Raw genomic sequence first — 20,722 nt, 5'->3', positions numbered from 1 at the left:
CATATGATACTTGTTAATTGTGTAACTTTGGGTAGACGATGTCATTTCCAATATAGGCTATTTATAAAAGAATTAAAATATGTTATTTCAAAATCTTTCAAGACACAAAAGGTGCATTTCCATATACTGATGGTAATTTTAATTTGTCCATTATTTCTTTACTAGGTTCTGGTGTAATCACTTCTACCAAAATCTTTAATTATGAAACTGATCCAATAAGGTTTCTACTAATAGTTGATACTGGGGGGCTCTTTAGAAGTGTTTTAACCATTAATATCATTGATGTTCCTGAGCCTCCAGACTGTACTGCTGATCCCCAGTTTTCTTCAGGCACAGGTATGATACATTATTTTGCTATAGTTTAATTCCTAAAGCTCTCTATAATGAAAGACGCAGGGCATACTTCTTCAGCTAGAGCTGTTCAGCGAATTTTTCATTATGAATATACTGTGTGTTTATATAAATATACAAAAATATGTGCAGACATTCATGGTCATAAGAAAACCTATAACCTTTCTAAGGAATAGTTTGAAAAACAGATTTACCAAGTAGAAATTATCACTCCACAATTATGAGGTTAGAGAGCAAATACATTAAAAACAGCAATAGAGATCCTTCGAAATACTGTAAGAGAAGTAAGGCAGGAGAGAAAAATATACAAGGCTTTGATAACTTAATAAATAAATTCAAACCTTCACTTGTAAAAATGCAAATAATGAGTATGGTTGTGTGTGGGGTTGACCAAGTCAGAGATATAAGGGAAGTTTTCTCTAAAGAATTAACAATTTACTTTAGAGCTAAACTCTGATCTGATAATAGTAAATAAGAGAGAAGAGAGGGAATACCATTTCATGCAGAAAGAATTTTATGTGCAAATGCCCTGAGGCAGAATAGAACATGGTAACCAAGAATAATTAAAAATCTAATATAATTGAAATGGAGAAAGTACTGAGTAATATGGTACAAAGTAATTATTTAAAGCTAATAAGAAAGATTTTAAGAATGTCCATCCTAGTCCTAAGGATAATGGGAATGCTTTGAAGTATGTTAAGCTGATAGGTATTTAAAATATACCCATCTTGTTGAGTGTGGAGAAAGATTGGAAGGGGGCAAAGATAAACTAGGTGTCAGCAAGCATTGTAAAAGGCCAGAAAATAAATATTTTAGGCTTTGCAAGCCAACAGGCAAAATTGAGTCTGTTATTTATGTAGTACTTAAAAGAGGGGAAACAGGTCAGGCGTGCTGGCCTGCACTCTAATTCCAGTACTTCGGGAGGATGAAATGGAAGGATTGCTTAAGCCCAGGAGTTCCAGACCAAGCTGAGCAACCAGGGGCTACAAAAAAATTAAAAGATTAGCCAGGCATAGTGGCACACACCTGTCCTAGCCACTGAGGAGACTGAGGTGGAAGCTTGCCCTGGAGTTTGAGGTTGCAATGAGGTATTATTGTACAGCCTGGGTGACAGAGCAAGACTCTGTCTCTAAAAAAAAAAAATAAAAATAAAAAATAAGAGAGCAAACAAATAAATTTCCACTACTTTTTCTTTATAAATTTTAAAAGTGTAATTTTTAGGTAGATAGTGAGGGATTCTGGGTCTCCTAGGGACCAACGTGGGTGCTATTGCCCCCATCTTGGTCCTGCCAACCCTGGTTCTCCATACCTGGGGGAGCAGGGAATACTCTACCAATCTGCCAATCAGAACTTGGTACACCAGCTGCAAAAGAATGCAGAGGACTGTCTAGCTCACAGGCCAAGCCACATGGTTACCATAAAGTCTGGAAAGTGACCTAGAATCTACATGGGTAGTTAAGGCTCAGGTCATGTGACTCCCGTCTAATCAAAGTGGTTCCATGGTGACCTCTAAACCACAAGGGAGGTCCCTAACCAGACACTATAAAATAAGATGCAAACCACAGCCAAGCTCTCTCGGTCTCTGCCTTTCCTTTTGCCTGCCCTGCTGTGACAATGGGGTCCGGTCATCATCTGTGGCGTATGTACCATGCTCTGTAAACCTGTATCTTGCTCTTACCCTATAATCCTCTCTTTCTCTCCTCAGTAAACCTCATTTCCATGCTTGCTTAACTTTGGCATGTCTGTTCATTTTTTGGGCATGAGCGCGCCAAGAACCAATGGTTTCAGACTGAAACCTAACATATTTGGTGCCCTGACTCGGATGTTTCTCTCTAGGCAAGCCTTGCTTTGTGTCTTTCTGGTTAGCTCTCTCTTTTCCACCCTTGCCATTTCTGTGGCTCAGATGTTTGTCAGTAAGCCAGCTCGCCTTTCTCCATAGTTAAGCCCTCGCTTTGTGTCTTCCTGCCTTGCTTTCCCTTCTCCATCCTTGCCATTTCCGCAAATTGGATGTTTCTGTGTAGCGAGCTAGTTCGCCTTTCTCCATGGTAACACTCCTGCTTTGGGGTTTCCTGCCTCACAGCCAGCGCTGGAGGGGGCGCTGGAGCTCGCTTTCGGTTTTCCACCCTCGCCGTTTCTCAGACTGCACAGTTGAGTTCTTGGATAAACTTGGTTGTGTGACAAGGAGTTTGGCACTGCGTTCGTCCAGGTAGGGGAGAAGTATTTCATTTTGTTCCTCTTTAGGGAAGAGGGCTTTGCATTCGTTTTGATAATGTGCTTTTCTTTTCTATGGGCCCCTTCCTGTGTTAAGACCAAAACAGTTTTTCTTGCCCAGGTTTTGCGTTCACTAGGGCATCTAGTGCCCACTCAGTCGCTCGGAGTGAACTTGTACACCCGGCAACAAGCAAGACAGGACTTAGCGCCGTTTAGGACCTGAGGGTTTATGCAGCCCGTGGACGTGTCCGTCTGTGCTGTAGTTTTTGCATTTACGGGGCTCTGTGTACTTTTCTTTATGATCTGATGGGAAGCTAAGGTCCCCTTCCTGAGTTAAGGCTAACAATGTTTCCACCCCTGGTTTTATCAGCATTTCCCCACGCCCGGTAACAAGCAAAGCGGGACTCAGGCAAGGCCTGCTTTGTTAGGGTCTTTTCAGGAGCCGACAGTTTATACAGGTTGTGGATATGCCTGTACAAGACGAGGTCTGGGCTCTCCTGAGGCATCTCTTCTGCGTCTGTCCCCACCATGTCCCTCCCACGTGGGGCACAGTTAAATACCCACACCCCTGGCTTTATCGGGCCTTTCTCCTTCTCTGTCAGGCTGTTCTTTCACTCCATGGAGCGCCTTCCTTATTGTTGCTGGCCTCCTGATCACTGTTGCTTTTACAAATGAACCAAGTTGTTTTACCAACAGATATCCTTGTTCTGGTGCTTAACAATGAGGCTCTGAGGTTTAACAGACCCCAGTGGGCATAGCCTGCCCCCTTTCTCCCTTTCCGGTTTGGCCACGAGATCCGGGTGGTCGCCTGGGGAGACCCAGCTCTGACAGACCCCGGTGTCGCCCCTTCCCCCTCGGCCACGAGGTCCGGGCCGTCACCTGGGGAGACCCAGCTCTGACGTACCTGTGAGGAGGGCGGTCTGTGGCTTGCTTGGGCTCCGGCGGCGGCCTCGGAAGTTAGAAGAAAAGGGAAGCGGCAGCAGGCAGGTACGACATGCTCTTTATCGTCAGGGAAATACGGCCGTGGTGGAAACCATGGCTGAGGACATGGCGACTGCTCATATACGGCTCTGAGCAATAGTGGCAACTTGCCATGGGAAAGAGCGAACAGGGGTTCACACAGGAGATAACACCTCGGTTAGGCGAGTGTGCTGACTCACGCCTCCCCGGAAGGCCAGGTAATGCTAACCGGAAGGGAGGTGGGGCCCAGCCGGAAAAAACATTGCCGCAGTCATCTTCGTTTGGCCTAAGAAACCTGTTGCTCATGCAAATGCATTTTCCCTCACGGTACCCTAGTTCTTTGGCAATGTGGTCCAGGTCGTCACCTGGGAAGACCCAGCTCTCACAGACCCCGGTCTGTCATTTTCCCCTTGGCGACATGGTCGGGGTAGTCACCTGGGGAGACCCGGCTCTGATGTACCCTGGTTGCTCCCTTCCCCCACCTTTTTCCTTCAAACTGGCACAAGTTTGGTCCAGCCTTTGATCTTATTCTGCACAACTGCCTGGCCACACAGTATAAGCTGGACAGCGGAGAACAGTGGCCACCACATGGGACTCTGAATCACCCCACCATCTTACAATTGGACCTCTTTTGCAAGAGGGAAGAAAAATGGGCTGAAATACCGTACGTATAGGCTTTCTAATATTTGTGGGAAAATCCTCAGTGATGCGAGGTGTGTACAGAGCCAAGTAAGACTATGGTGTTGGGAGATCCTACCCAGGTTTCCACCTGTTCTGAGCTGCCCCCATACTCAGGCCTGAAGGGGGCCCTACAAAGGGAAGGTGGTGCCCTCTCTATCTCCACCAGGAGGAAATATGACTCCACTCCTGCCCTTGGTGGAAACAGCAGGGAAATTCAGACCAACCCTGGTCCATAAGCCCTTTAGTTTAATAGAGTTAAAACAAATAAAACAGGATCGGGGAAGCCACACTGATTACCCTGGTAAGTATGTAGAGACATTCCAGCATTCGTGTCTAGCCTATGACTTGGCTTGGAAAGATGTCCATATTGTTATTCTAAGCCAGACTTTAAATAATTTTGAGAAATCCAGAGTGTTAATGGAGGCACAGAAGTTTACCACTGGATTACCCCTTGCAGATCCTAGATATCCAGTGGGTGAAATAGCAGTGCCCGTGACTGACCCAGGGTGGAATAATAGTTCCTCAGAAGAGAAGTGGGAGAGAGAACATTTTTTGGTATCTGTCCAGGCTGGCCTCAAGGCCACCAGGCAAAAGGTGGTCAACTAGTTATTCGAAAGCATAGCCCAGGGGCTTGAGGAAAATCACATAGCCTTCATGGATCAGCTCCGGGAAGCAATAGAGAAACACATCGATCTTAACTCCTATGAGGGGCAGGTGATATTAAAAGGCAAATTCTTGACTCAAGCAGCACCAGATATTAGGAAAAAGCTCCAGAAGCCTGTCCAGGACCTTACCACCTCCCTGGATTACGTGGTGGCTGCTGCTAATTCTGTTTACTATAACAGAACTTCTGAGCTTGATCTCAGGCTTAAGAGAAGGAGCAGAGGAAGGAGGCTAGGCATGCCCAGCTAATGGCAGCATTAGTGCCCACATTTGGACCAGTGGGCAAAGCCCCCTCCAAAGGAAGGGATCTCCAGTGCCACATCTGCAGACGGGAAGGGCATTGGGCCAAGAACTGCCCCAATAAGAACAGGCCACCCAAGGCCCCTTATCAGTGCCATCAAACAGGTCACTGGACTGTACTCTGTCCTATGGGATTATCCCAGGAGGGAAGTCAGTCTTCAGACCAGATCATGGCACGACAATAAAGCAGCCCGTTCCTGTCAGCCCCCCTGGCAGATAATGATCACTGGGCTGGAGCCAAGGGTAACCCTCTTGGTGGCAGGTAGGCCAGTAAATTTCCTTCTGGTTACTGGGGCTGTCTACTCTGTCCTCCTCACCTACTCTGGAAAACAAGCACTCAATCCTGTGTGGTCACCAGAGTCTCTAGGACCCCTACCAAACAATTCTTTACTCTCCCTTTACTTTACTTGTGGGGGGATGTGACCATTGAACATTCGTTTCTGGTAATTCCCACTTGTTCCGTCAACCTGCTAGGACGTGACTGACTTTCTAAACTGAGAGCATATGTTTCTTTCTATCCTCAAGAGAAACCCAGCCTCATAGGCCTCTTAACAGAATCAGAGGTCTTGGGCCAAGATCAACAGGACTGGAAGGCAACTATCCCTGTGGTAGTTTAGGACACTGGTTTCCCTGGCCGTGCAAGAATGGCCCAGCTGGTTATGGTCCATTTCAAACTGCAGCAGGGATATCCCCATGTTAAACAATATCCCTTGTGGCCTGAGGCCTGTGCAGGTCTCAAACCCCTTATAAGAAAGTTCCTACTCTCAGGGCTACTTATCCCAACTTGCTCTCCTTGTAACATCCCTATTTTACCTGTCCAGAAAAAGGATGGCATGTACTGATTGGTACAAGACTTTAGGGCAGTTAATGAGGCAGTTGTGCCTCTACACCCTGTGGTGCCCAATCCTTATACATTACTGGGCAACATTCGCCTGAGACCACACATTACAATGTATTGGACCTAAAGGATTAGGTCCAATACATTGCATTCCTCTCCACCTTGACTATGAATCTGCCAATCAGAACTTGGCACACCAGTTGCAGAAGAATGCAGAGGACTCTAGCCCATGGGCCAAGCCACATGGTTACCATAAAGTCCAGAAAGTGACCTAGAACCCACATGTGTAATTAAGGCTCAGGTCATGTGACTCTCAACTGTCTTATCAAAGTGGTTCCGTGGTGACCTTTGAACCACAATGGAGGTCCCTATCCAGACACTATAAAATAAGATGCAGACCACAGCCAAGTTCTCTCTGCCCTTCCTTTTGCCTGCCGTACTGGGACAATGGGTCTGGTCGTCATCCGTGGCATATGTACCATCTTCTGTAAACCTATATCTTGCTCTTGCCCTATAATGCTATCTTTCTCTCCTCAATATACCTCATTTCTGTGCTTGCCTAACTTTGGAATGTCTGGTCATTCTTTGGGCATGAGCATGCCAAGAACCAACAGTTTCAGACTGAAACGTAACATAATAATAACGATTGAGTATAATTTTGTACTACTAATTTTCATTTGCGGGGGAGTTAGAATTTACTTTCATTGGGTTGGGCTTAAGTAACTCAACATCAGTGAATGGCTTTCCTTGCTTAGCTAACAAATGAGCCACTCTGAATCTTATTTTCATTGCAGTTTCATTTTTAATTATTTTTGTGGATAAAATCTCTCTTCAGGAAATAGTTTGTTTTAAATTTTCTATTTTTTTCTGATCGTTGTTTTCCTGTCAAGTAGGGAGATTGTGTTGAGTGTTTAGTCTTGTTTTTCTGATGTGTATTATATTCTTTTATCATAGCTATAGTGTCGTTGTATAATTAACACAATGCTTTGCTATGTAAGTCGATTATAAAATCCAGACTCCATCATGCCTTAAAAGTGTGTCATTCAAAGTTTACTTTTCTCCTCTGTTATTGTTTTGCCATGATGGGTAAGCATGATAAAAATAATATGGTACTCATAATAGTGTGGTACTGTTATAACTGGATTACTGGTGTTGTTGAAACCACAAGGGGGTTTCAGTCTAGGTCCAGTTGCTCATCACACAAAGATCCAATTGTTGAGACAACAAGGATTGCCAAAGTAGATCCAATTATTAAGACAATGAGGATTGCCAAGGAAGAAAGGAATTTTTAATATGACAGATGTCTTATCAGGAGAATGGGAGAAGCTACCTCAAATCCATCTTTCTGACTGAGAGATCATGGGCTTTTAAAGGAGGGGCCACATGCCTTGGGGCAGGTGATGGTGTAATGTATAAGGGGCTACAGTGCATTAGGGGCAGGTAGTGGAGTATGGTGAATCTTGTCAGGAAGTCTTCCCAGGGGCCTTCAGAATCTCAGCTCCTTTGTCTTGCAGAACATCCACCCTTTCTGGGAAACATCTCAAAAAGTCAAGTAATCAGTAAAGGGAAAGGATTATATAGGGGCCATTGAAATTTGTTCAATGGGGGGCTGGTTACACTGGGATTTATAGTACTTGAAGTGATGAGATCATGATATATGGTCTCTGTCTCCATCACTCAACTCTGCCATTGTAGCAAGAATGCAGCAATAGACAATCTGTAAACAAGCGAGTGTTTATGTGTCCTGTTAATAATATGTGTCACAAAATATTAGTTTTCTTTTAATTTTTTAACCATTTTTATATAAAAGTGTAAAAACTATTCTTAGCTTACAGAGCATAGAAAACCAGGCACCAGTCTAGATTTGGCTCAAGGTAGTGGTTTGAAGCCTCATAGAGTAGAAAGAGGAAGACCAGTTACCAGGATATTTCAGTACTCCAAGCAAGTATAGTTGGGTGTAGGATGGTGAGAGAGATAGAGAAAAGGATAGTCTTGAGATATTAAGTAGTAAATTGAATCTGGTGATGAATTAAACATAACGGAAGAGAAGAAGGACTCTGAGGTTTCTGATTTGCATAACTGGTGAAGAGATCCTCAAGGAAGATAGGAAAACCTAGAAATAGTTTTTTTTTTTTTAAAGAGAAAAATTTAAAGACAAAAATCAAGAGTTTTTTTGAAGAGGTCCTGTTTGACATATCCTGTTTGTTATATCAAAGGAGAGATTTAAGTAAACAGTTGAGTTTGCTTAGGGCTATTAATGTTTTGTAATTGAAACCGTGGACTAGGAGGAGATTACTAAGTCAGAGAGTAGAGAATTAGAAGAAAGGAGGGCAGAGGGCCAATCTTGAGGAACTCCTACACTTGATGTGGGGAAGAGACTCAGCCTGCCACTAGAGAATAAGAATGAGCTGTTAAGTGGTAGAAAAAGGAGAGTTATGCCATGAATGGCAAAGGAAGAGAGTGTTTCAAGAGAGCACCAATGGTAGTAGACTTGAATCTACAGTCAAGTAAAATGAGAAATTAAAAGGCCCATTGCATTTAGTTAGCAGTATGGGGAAAATGACAACTAATAAGTCTGAGAACTATTTTATGCATGTTAATGGTGGAAGTCAGAATACAGCAGATTGATTAGCAAAATTGTTAAAACAGAAAATATATACATTTTTTATAAAAAATTTGCATATAAAATTGGAGCGAAGGTAGTGGCAGAATTATATGGGATTGCCAGAGTTTTGTCCAGTATATTTCTTTTTAAAGGGAGACATGAGTAATTGAAAAAATTTTCTTTCTCATTGCAAGTAAAGTATAATAGTCTGAAAACATGCTTTAATATCCCTTGATTTGAAAAAGTCAAGAACATAAACTATCAATCTCTTTTGAAGGTATAAAAGAAATGAAAATTTACCGTTTTGAAGTTTGGACCATAAAAACCAAAAATCAACTATTCATTTCATTAAATGAGTCATATTAAGTATACTTTAAGTTGATTATAAAAATAAACTAGGATTTTATACATGCATCTCTATTATGTTATGCTCAAATATCACATTCATTTCCTTAAATGCTATAGAAGGAACATTGATTATACTCAGAAATGTAATGTTTACTACATTATGTTGATACCAAATCATTATTTTTCTAATTTTCACTATTGAAAGCAGTTAGGTTTTCAAAGCACACACAGACACATACACACCTACTTTTAATCATGATACTGCCTATGGATATGAATAAGTAACTGAAGTCCTTTCAAGTTATATTTTTCCATTCTCTTGCTCAAGGAATGAGACTCCAGGTCATCTCATCATCTCTCCTGAGCTCTCAGCCCTTTTCTGTGTCTCAAACTCCTAGGATCACTCAGTGCCCTTGAGTCTTATAACTACCTACTTCCTGTTTTCCATTTCCAGTGCTGCCTTTGTCCAGTCCATGAGGAGGTAAACGGTGTGCTCTCAAGGATGATAGAGTACAGAGGTTGCAAGAGGAGACTGTAAATTATTAAGAAGTTGCTGGTTAAGATTTGGAAAGCTGTAATAAGGATTTTGCCTGATTTAAGAACTTAATGGCTATTCAGGAAATTTGCCAACTTTGATTTTAACAGACAGTTTTTCCAGAGGTACTCTGAAGTTTTAGAGTGATTCCTATAGATGTGTAATGCTCTTGTTCTGCCAAGAGAAGGAGGACAAGTCAAGGTTGAAGAGAAGTTAAGTAAGATGGACACTGAGTATCCATTGGGTCTGGCAGCATGAAGGCCTTTGATGACTTTTTTGAAATAGTTTCTGTTGGTAGAGGCAGAACATCTAGTAGTGTGGACTAAAGTCTGAACGGGAGGTGAAGAAATATATTTAATACAAACTCTGGCCATGAAGGGTAGGAGAAAGTCAGGGCCATAGTTAAGGTGGGCTTGAAGCCAAGTGCTTTTTCTTAAATGGAGGAGACTTGAGCATGCTTAAATGCTAATGGAAAGGGGCCAGGAGTGAAGGAATGATTGAAGATGGGAGGTAAAATTAGAGACAAGCCTTGAGAAAGTACAAGGTGAGGTACCTCCAGATGAACAGGGATTATCCTTAGTGACAAGACGTTCTCTCCTTTATAGTAAAGAAGGTACAAATGTAAGTGAGGTGTAGATCTTATGGGAAAAGGTGAGCTATTTCTATTTACTCTGTGCAGTAAGATGAGAGATCCTCTATGAAGAGTGAAATACAAGGAAGGAGTTAGAGGTTTAGGGAAAAAAGTCAAGATTTGAAAGAATTGTAGAAAGATGATGAGTAGTAGAATAGAGACTTGCTTAAGAGCATTGAGGGTCGAATACAGTTATTCCTCTAATAATTTTCTTTGCAATCAGTAGCTCAGGCTGATACTTACAAAGTGTTACAAAAGCTGACATTTATCCGAATGTTGGAAAATGTTTTAAAAATTTAAGCTCAGTTTCTGATTATTTGAGTAAAAAACAAGTTCCAGAGATCTGTATATATGTAGCACACATTTTACTTCATTCATTGTTTGAAATTACTTATTTTAAAACCAATTTTGTCTTTATTATTTATTTGTTTTTAAGAAAAATATAAATTTGAGGATATAAAACTCGGTTTTATTTATTTACGTATCTTTCCCACAATATTAAGCATGCATGGTACTTTTAACATAATAGAATTTTCTATTTTTTTAAAACTTTGAGTAGACTTACTCTTCATGGCAGTAATTTTACATCCATCTTAGGCCTATTGTTAGCTTTCTGTTTTGCTCTTAACTTTAGTTTTTCTGGATCATTACTTGCTTGACACAAGGCCTCATGGTGGGATGGAAACTTGAGACAGTATTTGCTAGGATTTGTCGAACTTGTTTCTTTCTTTCTTTCTTTGTAATTTACTTAGAGTTATTATGAAGTTTGATCATGCTCTGTCTTCAAGTTATATTGTGGGCACAGCTTTTGTGTAATTTTATTTCTTGGTTTTTGCCCTATTGTTTTTGGAGAAAATATTGAAAGACATGGTTCTAGGTACCCATCATTAGCTTTATCTACCTAAAAACCTTCTGGTCACTCACTTTAATGACATATGTGGTCCACAGCTTTGTATGTGTAATAAATAGAAAAATTTTAAATGTCTCATTACTCAACTTGAGTTAAACTCTATTTCAAATTAGTATTCCAATAGGCTGTAATGAAGCACACACACATGCAAACACACAAACAATAACCAGAAATCAATAAAACAATTAATTTTATACCTAAGTCTTTCCTGAGGTCACTTCATTCTTGTTATAGTGTAGAGTGGATGTTTTTTATCCATGGCCAAGGTTGTGGGGAGATGTTAGAAGGTGTGTGAGAGTTGGACATTGATCAGTTGTCCACATGTGCTTTTGTAAGAAACAGAGTCCTCCCCTATGATCCCATCAGGTGTAGAAATTGGAGTACAGAAATGTTTTGTGAAGCTAGCCTGTTGGCTTTCCACAGGACAGTTTGTCAGCATATATGTTATGCTCTTTCTTATTAAGGTATAGTTGCTAAAGACGATGCCAGGAAGTAAAGAAAAGGCACTCTGTAGGGCCAGGAAGGATGACAAGAAACCAAAGGGAAAAATGCAAAAGTGACAAAAATATAGATTGCTATCTTAAAATATTATCCCAGCCTCACAATCCAATCTGAAATTAATATTGTTCTGTTTTTATTTATATAAAGAGATAATGAATGCCTAGTATACTTTATTTTTTGAACAATAAAAATCTTTGCTTTTGTTCACAGCTGCCTTAGAAATTGGTGAAGACTATCCATTATTTCAGTCCATTTATAGAGTGACTGCAACAGATGAGGACTTTGCAAATGGTGATAGGCTGACGGTAGGTGGTGATTGTTGTGTGAGATATGTACATTACTTCAGCATACAGTGTGATGCTTCAGAAAATTTTTCAAGCATAGCTAATATAATTTGATAATTAAAGATAGCAGAATGAAATTGATAATAACTATAATATAATGTTTGTGTGAATGTTGGAAATAACATTTTTAGAAAAATATATTTTCTAGAGGTGTCCAGGAAAATTCTACAATGACTTCTAATTGAGGTAGGGGGCTGGGAGGAAGACATCAATGCTGAGGCAAAACTGGGGCTTTGACTTTTGAGTGCTAATCAGAACTGTTTCACTTTTCTAGCTATTTCAATAACACATGTGAATGTGATTAAATACATTTTTGATGTTTCGGTATCCTAATTATTAAGCATCTAATCCTAAGAGACTTGCCTTTCCTATAATTGATTCATCATTGTAAAGTCTCTTAAGAGATTTGGCAAAATAAAAAGAACTTATAAAGTTCTATCTGGACTACAAAAGTCAGCATGCTTATTCTTCAGATGTTCTTTTTAAACATATATTGAAGTAGTTTACTACTTCTAATTTAGTAACTCACAGTATAAACTAATGAAGAAAAAATGGCAGTGGGGCTGTCAGATGACTTGGGCAAAATTATAGCTTCACCACCAACTAGTGCTGTGATACTGGGGAAGTCATTTAATTCTTTTTGCCTTTGATTTCCACAATTATGAGAAGAGATGTTTTTTCTTTCTTTAACCTTCAGTGATATATGTGCTGATGTCAGTCAAAGTATTCGAAATCCCTGTGGAATGCTTTACCAATGTTTTGTTGTAGCCCAGCCAATAGGAAATTGTTAAGAAACAAGACCCTTCTTATTAGATGATGTCTTTTTTAAATTAAAAAAAAAACCCAAAACCAAAAAAAACCCCACTATGGTATAGTTGGAAATCGTTATTACCAGTTCTGTCATTTGCTGGAACATGATAAGAAACAAGTAGGTGATTGTTTTAAAATTTAATGTTTTCAGAAATAGTTATATTGTTAGAAGCTAGAATGTACATCAGATTAAAAAGAAATACACAGCAGTAATTGAACTGTTATTTCATGAAGTTTGACCATTTTGAACTGGATTTTCTTCAGATACTTTGAGAATAGATTTATCTACTTTCACCTCTTCTCAGGGTGGTGGCAAATAAATAAAAAGCAAAGAACTTAAGATAATTACAAACTGCATATTCAACTGAATTGACAATTTGAATTTGGTTTATACTCATTACAATTCTTGTCTTATTCTTAAAATTGAAACTTTAAAAACAGTAAGTTTTTGTATATTCTTTTAGAATTGTAGTAATTTATAGAATCAGAATTAAATATCTTTTAAAAATTCGCTTAGAAAATTGTTGCACAGCTCTATTAAAAAATACCCAATCTTTTGATTGTGTTAATAGGTTAAAGAACTGTGTTGATTTTCTTCTATTCTGAATGAGAGTATGCCAGTGGTTCTAATTCTAGCTAGTGCAAAAGAAAAACTGCAATTTATCAATGTGAAAATAGGAAACTTTCTACATATTTGCTCCATTATTATATCTTTATGATCTTCCATGCCTTCTCATTCATTTTGCTGTGAGTAATGTATGTTTTATTTTTCTAGTACGCCATTGAGACACAGTTATCTGGACCTAAGAAAGGAGCAAACTCTTTTGGAGTGGATCCTATAAGTGGTGTTGTTAGCTTGAGAGGTGAAGATTCCTTGGACTTTGATGCTGGATATCATGTAATTAATATATTTATCTATTTTTCTACACAGAGTGAAAGAGAGTTTTTATAATTATGAACTCTTCGTAGAAAATTAAACATATTGTTATTTTAAAGGAAGAGTAATATTTTGTGTGACTCATTTGTAAGGATTTGTGCAGTTAACCAAAAGTCTAGATCCAATCTTTATGGTTACTCAAAGCATAGGGATCATGTCTCAACTTTTTAGATCTACCTAAAGGAGTTTAAGGGGGAAAAAAGATTTAAGTGTCTTTTTAATCTGAGAGAACCAGACTGGTAAATCATTAAAATTGAAATCTTTCTCACCATCAAAGAAATGGAAGAAATTTAAAACAGTGAAGTTTTCATATTAAAACTATTTGACCATTCATACCCTACCCGACTCAGAATGTTACAACACTTAAAGCGCCAAAGTCAGATAAAACCTTATAGATGAATCTAAAACTAACATGGTAAGAAAAGAAGAACGATTTCTGATATTTCCATGAAAAACATAATTTAAGGAAAGCATTTTGGGGATGATTTTTCTGAGTGGAAAATGAAGACTACGTAAGTAGGAACACCAACTAGAAAGAAATCAGCTAAATGGCTATTGAGATAATCTGTCTACAGAGAAATGAGATGTGAAGTTTGGAAAACAAAGGATAAGTTATTATCATCATGATGATTTTTATTATTATCATAAAAACATTTCTATTTTCAGAAACGCCTGCATATGTATTATTCAATAAGGTGGTTGAGAAAATGGGGACAATGGGGAAAATGCAAGAGATAATAGTAAAAATAGAGAATTTGCTGCTGATTAGACATTTAGCAGGGAGAGTTAATTGTTGAAGAAGATCTTAATTTTCTAGCCTTAAAGAAATAAATGGTGGAAGAAAGCCAATGAATTCTATTTAAATTTCAATTGGATATGTTGCATGTTAGAGGATGGTGAAGAGGCCAATGATACATATCTTTTAAGCAATTTGAATGTTAGAACCACAATAGGAGTTTACAGTTAGGCAGAAAAGAAATGGGGGTTATGTGCATGAGCCCCGTAGTCAAGCAGTTCAACTCTATGCCTCTGACCTTCCCTGCTTCCTTTCACCTGCTGCCTTGACTCACTCGTCCAACCAAACTTCTACTGAGTCCTTTAAGGTCACCTTCTTCATCTTTCCACTATATAAATAATCAATTCATTTTAGAACGTTTGACATTTTGTTATCCATCCAAGAAATTGAAGCTTTGTGCAATCATTGTCAGCCCTCCACTCAACGTGGAATCTTGTAGGTTGTAGGGGTTCATTGAATGCTTGCCTTAGTGGTGCTTTGTTCTTGTTTTCAAAAAGATACTTGCTGATATGAATACATGGTATCTAAATGGTAAGATGTGTGACAAGCTGACGAGAAAAATATTCGAGGTCTAATGAATGATATTCTCAACTGTTCAGAAATTACATAATGTCTTTCATCCCAAAAAATAGCACATGCTCCTAATTCTAGGGATTAGCATCAATCAGCCTGCTTTGTCAATAGTCTCAGTGCATTGTGTTTTGATTCATGATTGAATCTGGAATTTGTTCATTTTTTAAATTCAACTTCATCGATATTTAGGCATATAGCCAAGCTACACAGACCTTTGAGTGAAATTTAATGACATATAAAATGAAGCTATTTTAAAATTTACAACTAATCAAGATAAGTAAGAAACCATTTGTATTTCCTTTAACAAAACTAGAAGAAAAGTAAGAGCTACATTTAATTGGAGAAAACAAAACAAAACACCTAACAGGAGACATATTGTAAAAGTATGTATGTGTTACCAAATAGTACATTATAAAGTTTTTAAAAACTCTTTTGCAGGTTTTCCAGCTTGCACTGAGAGCAACAGATACAACAGGTCTGTTCTGTCAAGGGACACTAATTATCACGATTAGAGACCTAAATGATGAGATGCCTCAATTTGAGTAAGCATATTTATTTCAAAGTATTTCACAGGAGAATGGTTAAAGTACACTTGCCACATATACAGAAGTCCCTTGGTATCTGTGGGAGATTGATGTCAGGATCCCAGCTGATAACAAATCCCTAATGTAAAATGGTGCAGTATCTGCATACCACCTAGACACATCCTCTTGTATTCTTTAAATCATCTCTGGATTACTTATAACACCTATTACAATGTAAATGCTATATAAATAGTTGAAATACTATATTTTGGGGGAATAATGACAAGAAAAAGATTTGTAGATGTTCAGTACAGGCATAACCATTGATTTTTTTCAAATATTTTTGACTCATGGTTGGTTGAATTGACAGATGCAGAACCCATGCACATGCTAATTGTATCATAAATAATGATAATAAAGATTATGTGGCTACAGAGAAAATATTTCATGATGTTATTTTAAAATATATATGTATGTTTATTGATCATTAATGCATGTTGATTGAAAGTGAAATATGTATTAGAAAATACTGGAAAGCAAATTTAGAAGTGACCAACATTATAATATGTTGAAAAGATTTTGGTGTATCTATTTTTTTTTCTTTTGTTTTCTTTTCTGAAGGTGTTGCAAATCATTGCATTAATTGTTAATAACTAAATTAACTTTGAATAAAGAGAAAAATAGATCTTAAAAAATAGTTTAAAATATTTAATTTAAACTATTTCATTTTCATACTCTTGAGGTATAATTGTAGCATTCCAAAATGTTTGCAGATTGTAAATCCAATTGCATGTTAGATGTTTTTCTATACTTTAAAATGTAGTAATCAAATATATTACTACAACCCAAGAGGAATCAAAGACTTCTTAGACCAATGCAGAGAAAAAGAAAAATATTAGTGTTCAAGTTACGTTCCTTATATTACTAAGTTATATCTCTACAGATGACTAAGGACAGTAATTCATTGTTTGAATCCCCAAATTCACTCTGTTATATTATTTGAACAATTGAAACAAATTTGGAGCTTAGTTTATCCTTTATTTGTGGGGCTAGTTGCTCTTCTTGTCCACCAGTGTTTGCAGCAGAGGTGCCATCAACTCTTTGGAACAATTTTCTGTTGCCTTCATGTCTTAGATAAGTATGAACTTACTGCTTTTACTTGTTTGGTAGAATTTAATGCTAGACATTATAAGCAATATAAAAATTACCAAAATATTGCCTCCAAATGCTTTTTAAAAAATCTCTCAAGAGACATAGCTTGTTAAATAAAAACTAATGAAACAGAAAAGGATTTAAAGTGGTCCAGAATGTAAATATTATAGTTACATTATATTATGGTATAAAGGAAAATCACACTGTAAAGGAGAAAACATTAGAATGATAAAGAAGATTGCTCACAGGAATGACATTGCCCACTCACCTTTCATTTCCTTTGACTTTACATTCCTATGAAGACTTTCTTGAACTTCTCTCCTATCCTCCAAATCAGATTTCCCTCTTTAAATTTGTAGCAAAGTCACAGGGTCTGTTACATAGTTAATAGTTATTTATACCCATTTTGCCCATTAGCAGTGAGATTCCCAAAGAGCAGGAGCTACGGCATAGTCATATGTACATAAATTGGATGACACATTGTAGGTTATCAATAATGATCGAATACCCAAATGGAAGGCTGAAGAAGAAATAAATTTAACTTTCAGAAACGTCTTGGAAATTGATCAGGGAATTGAAGTATGACTTAAAGAAGTGAATAATAAATTTACAAGAACTGTCTTGATGGTTTAAGATGATATGACTTCAAACAACATTTCATCATATCAGATAACAGAATGAAAATGAATATATTTAGTCCCTTATGTTCAGTTGCCAACTATTCCATACATTGGATATCTACAATAGTAGAGATACACTATTCCATTCTGTGTTTCATTTTTTTAATCTCTTTTATGTCATGATATCGTTGATGTCTGGCATGGTGCCAAAGACTATATGATTAAAAATTAATGTTTATGCAAAAAATTAAGTAACTTTGTGCTATCAATGGATTTTCACAATGTCTGCATAGTTTTGGAACTCTTAAATTTTTGACAAGGAAGGTGGTATCCTCACAAATACAAAAGATTCTTTGCAGGCCATCATAACCTGGCAATATGTGCATAATAATTTACAAATTTGCATCTTCGGAATTTTTTCATTGCTATTTTTTAGGCCATTTCCTTTGGATTCTATTAATGTGACTGAAAAGAAACCTGTTGGAGAAATTATAGCGACAGTAAAAGCAACAGATCGGGATGAAGATAGCAGCATCACTTATTCCTTTAAAACTCAGCAGGAAATGTTTGGTTTGGACCCATGTAAGTTTTAAATAAGTACTTCTAGCCTACTTTGGTTACAACATTCACTATCTAATCTGTGCACTTCCTGTAGAATTTAGGCTGCTGAAACTACCCTTTCAAAATTAAATTAAATATGAAGAATGAAACATAACAAAAACATGTGGTATTTGACAGTTGCTATTTTCCAATTTGTTAAAATGACATTCTTGTGAAATAATAAGTGATATAGTACCTCACTTTTATAACTTGCCATTTTTTTCACAGGCACTCAATACAAATGCTTCTGTGAAATCCTTGTAAATTTTAGGGCAAAAAAGTGACATCTACTTCCTCAATTTCATTTGTGAGAATTGGGACTTTTCTTGAATAACTTGATTTTGGATATTTGATTATGGATAGATTTCTGCCTGTGTAAACAGGATCTAAAATATTTCTCTTGCCAGCTGTCACAACACCTGATTTTATCCATCAGGGTTCAACCAGAGAGATAGAACCACTGGAAGTGCACTGTGGAAGCTAGTTAAGTAGTCTTTGTAAGGCTGTTCACTCTATGTCTGATGCTGGAGCTTGAATCTACAAGGCAAGAAGTCAGGAAGAGAAGATGGATATAAAGTGGGAGAGATTAGGGGATACTGGAACACACAAGCACATGTTGAACCCCGTAAGGATGGACTGAAACCCATGTTAGTTCTTATCACCCCTGACAGTGGTGGTGTGGGTGTTCTGTAGAAGCTGAGACCTTCAATCACAGGGCTAAGTAGACACACCGGTTCTAGGAGTCAGGGAAGGTGAAAGAAGATTCAGAGGTGGGTAAAGCAGTTGCAAGCCCGGCTGCAGCGAGTTCACAACAACAGTGTTACAGCAGACCAGCAAAAACATACAAGAAACAAAATGGCTGCTGCTATGTTTTCCACCCTCCAAGTTGGCCAAGAATCTCCCTATTGCCCACCAAAACCAGAAACACACAAGAACTAGAATATTTCCAGCCTGGGAAGTACAGGTTAGCTTAGCAAAGTTGGCACCTTAGAAAGCCACCATACTGGTCATCCAATATTTGAGATTATTTATTTAAATCCTGAAAGTTGTTGTCAACTTATGTGTCCACCTTTAAAATGCAAATGTCAGTGGAAGCACATTTATAATAAAGAACAATTTACTAGCTAAGGACAATTTGGAAGAGATTAAGGCCTTGTGAAAGTTATGAAAACATCAAGGTAGGGTGAAAGCAGATGATTCTAGAATGAGAAAGGAGAAATTCTGGGAGGGAAGGTAGGTAGTGGAGAGTTCCACCGCACCATGAACAGCCATTTCTGGTTTTTGCACATTTTCCTAAATTTGACCCTTGAGCTCAATTTACATCTTTGTATGCAATGAGACTGAGGTAAATTGGATGGCAGAAGCAAAATGAATGATTAGGATTTTAATACAGTTTACCTAATTTTTCAGGCTCAAAAACATTAATAACCTTTCATTGTGATAATTAAAATGAAATATAATGGTTTGTGTTTGGTATTTTTTAAGTAGGGATGCTACCTATGTTTAGTAAATCAATAAATGAAAATTTAGAGACAGAGGAAAATATTATGAAAGCATTTTTAAAAATCACTTGCCTCATGCTTGAAAAAAGTATATCATTAAGTGAATTAAAATATCGTTAATATAAATATATTAACACAGGCTCAATTATTTGAGTTTGGCAATTTTTCTTCATTTTATTTCTTTTCATTAGTCACAGGTATAATCACTCTTCTTCAGCCTTTGAATCTTCACAACCCAAATAACTCCCAAATCTACTCTTTGGAAATTGAGGCAAGAGATAATGGAAATAATACCAGCACCTACATGTTTATGGTTTTTGTGGAGAATGTAGATGATCCCGTTTCCTGTGATTCAAGTTTTTCAACTGGAGCAGGTATATTACAGGTCAATTTTATTGATAAAATTCATGAAACTATGATAAGAATATTTAAAAATAAAACTTGAAATTAGAGTTAAGTAATTAATGTTCTGTTTTTGTTTTATAAATGAGAAGCAAATAAAAGAACTGAATAAAGTGAGAGACATAACATTCTCCTAAAAAGAAAATAATTAGAGTGAATGTAATTCAAATTCAAATTATAATTCTTTCTCTGTGTGGTGTATAGGCAATAGGAGTAATAACAAAATTATTCTAAGTGTATCTGTAATGTATGAATTAACATGTAGCCTTATAATTTATCAAATACATGAACATCTAAATAAAAAAATATAATTTTCACCAACTAAATTGGCCAAGGTATAAAAATAATAGAGAAAAAAATACAGCATTGGCTAAAGTATAAGAAATTAACACTGATAAAGTAGGGATTTTAAATAACTATGGAGAATACTATTTTGTTAAACATCTACTTAAAAACTGATTATAACTTTTATCCCAGTATTTCTGTTTCTTAGGTTTCATCTTTACAAAAATATTAAAGATATGATCAAGATTTATGGACAAAATTTGTAATAGCATAATGTTTGATATAACCAAAATGTCTAACAATAAGAAATTGATGAAAAAATGGTATATCCATTGATAAATTGTTACCTAACCATTAAAAATTGTCTTAAAAAATAAGCATGAGATGATACATGATACAAATTCTAAACACAGTTTTCTTAATTTCATATATACAATGATGTGATATTAATAGATAATTATAAAGACATATACCATTTAATATACAATCATTATTCCTTTTAGTACGATTAAAGTAAATTATTCTTTCCTGACATTTTAATAAATATACTCTACTATTAATTTTTAATTCTGCTGACTCGGGGAGGTGGGGGGGAGGGGATGGAGGTATGACTACATGGTGAGTGCCAGGCGCACTGTCTGGA

Source organism: Lemur catta, chromosome 11 (genome assembly GCF_020740605.2).
Source record: "Lemur catta isolate mLemCat1 chromosome 11, mLemCat1.pri, whole genome shotgun sequence".
NCBI classification, from domain to species: domain Eukaryota; kingdom Metazoa; phylum Chordata; class Mammalia; order Primates; family Lemuridae; genus Lemur; species Lemur catta.
This window is presented reverse-complemented; position numbering follows the sequence as displayed.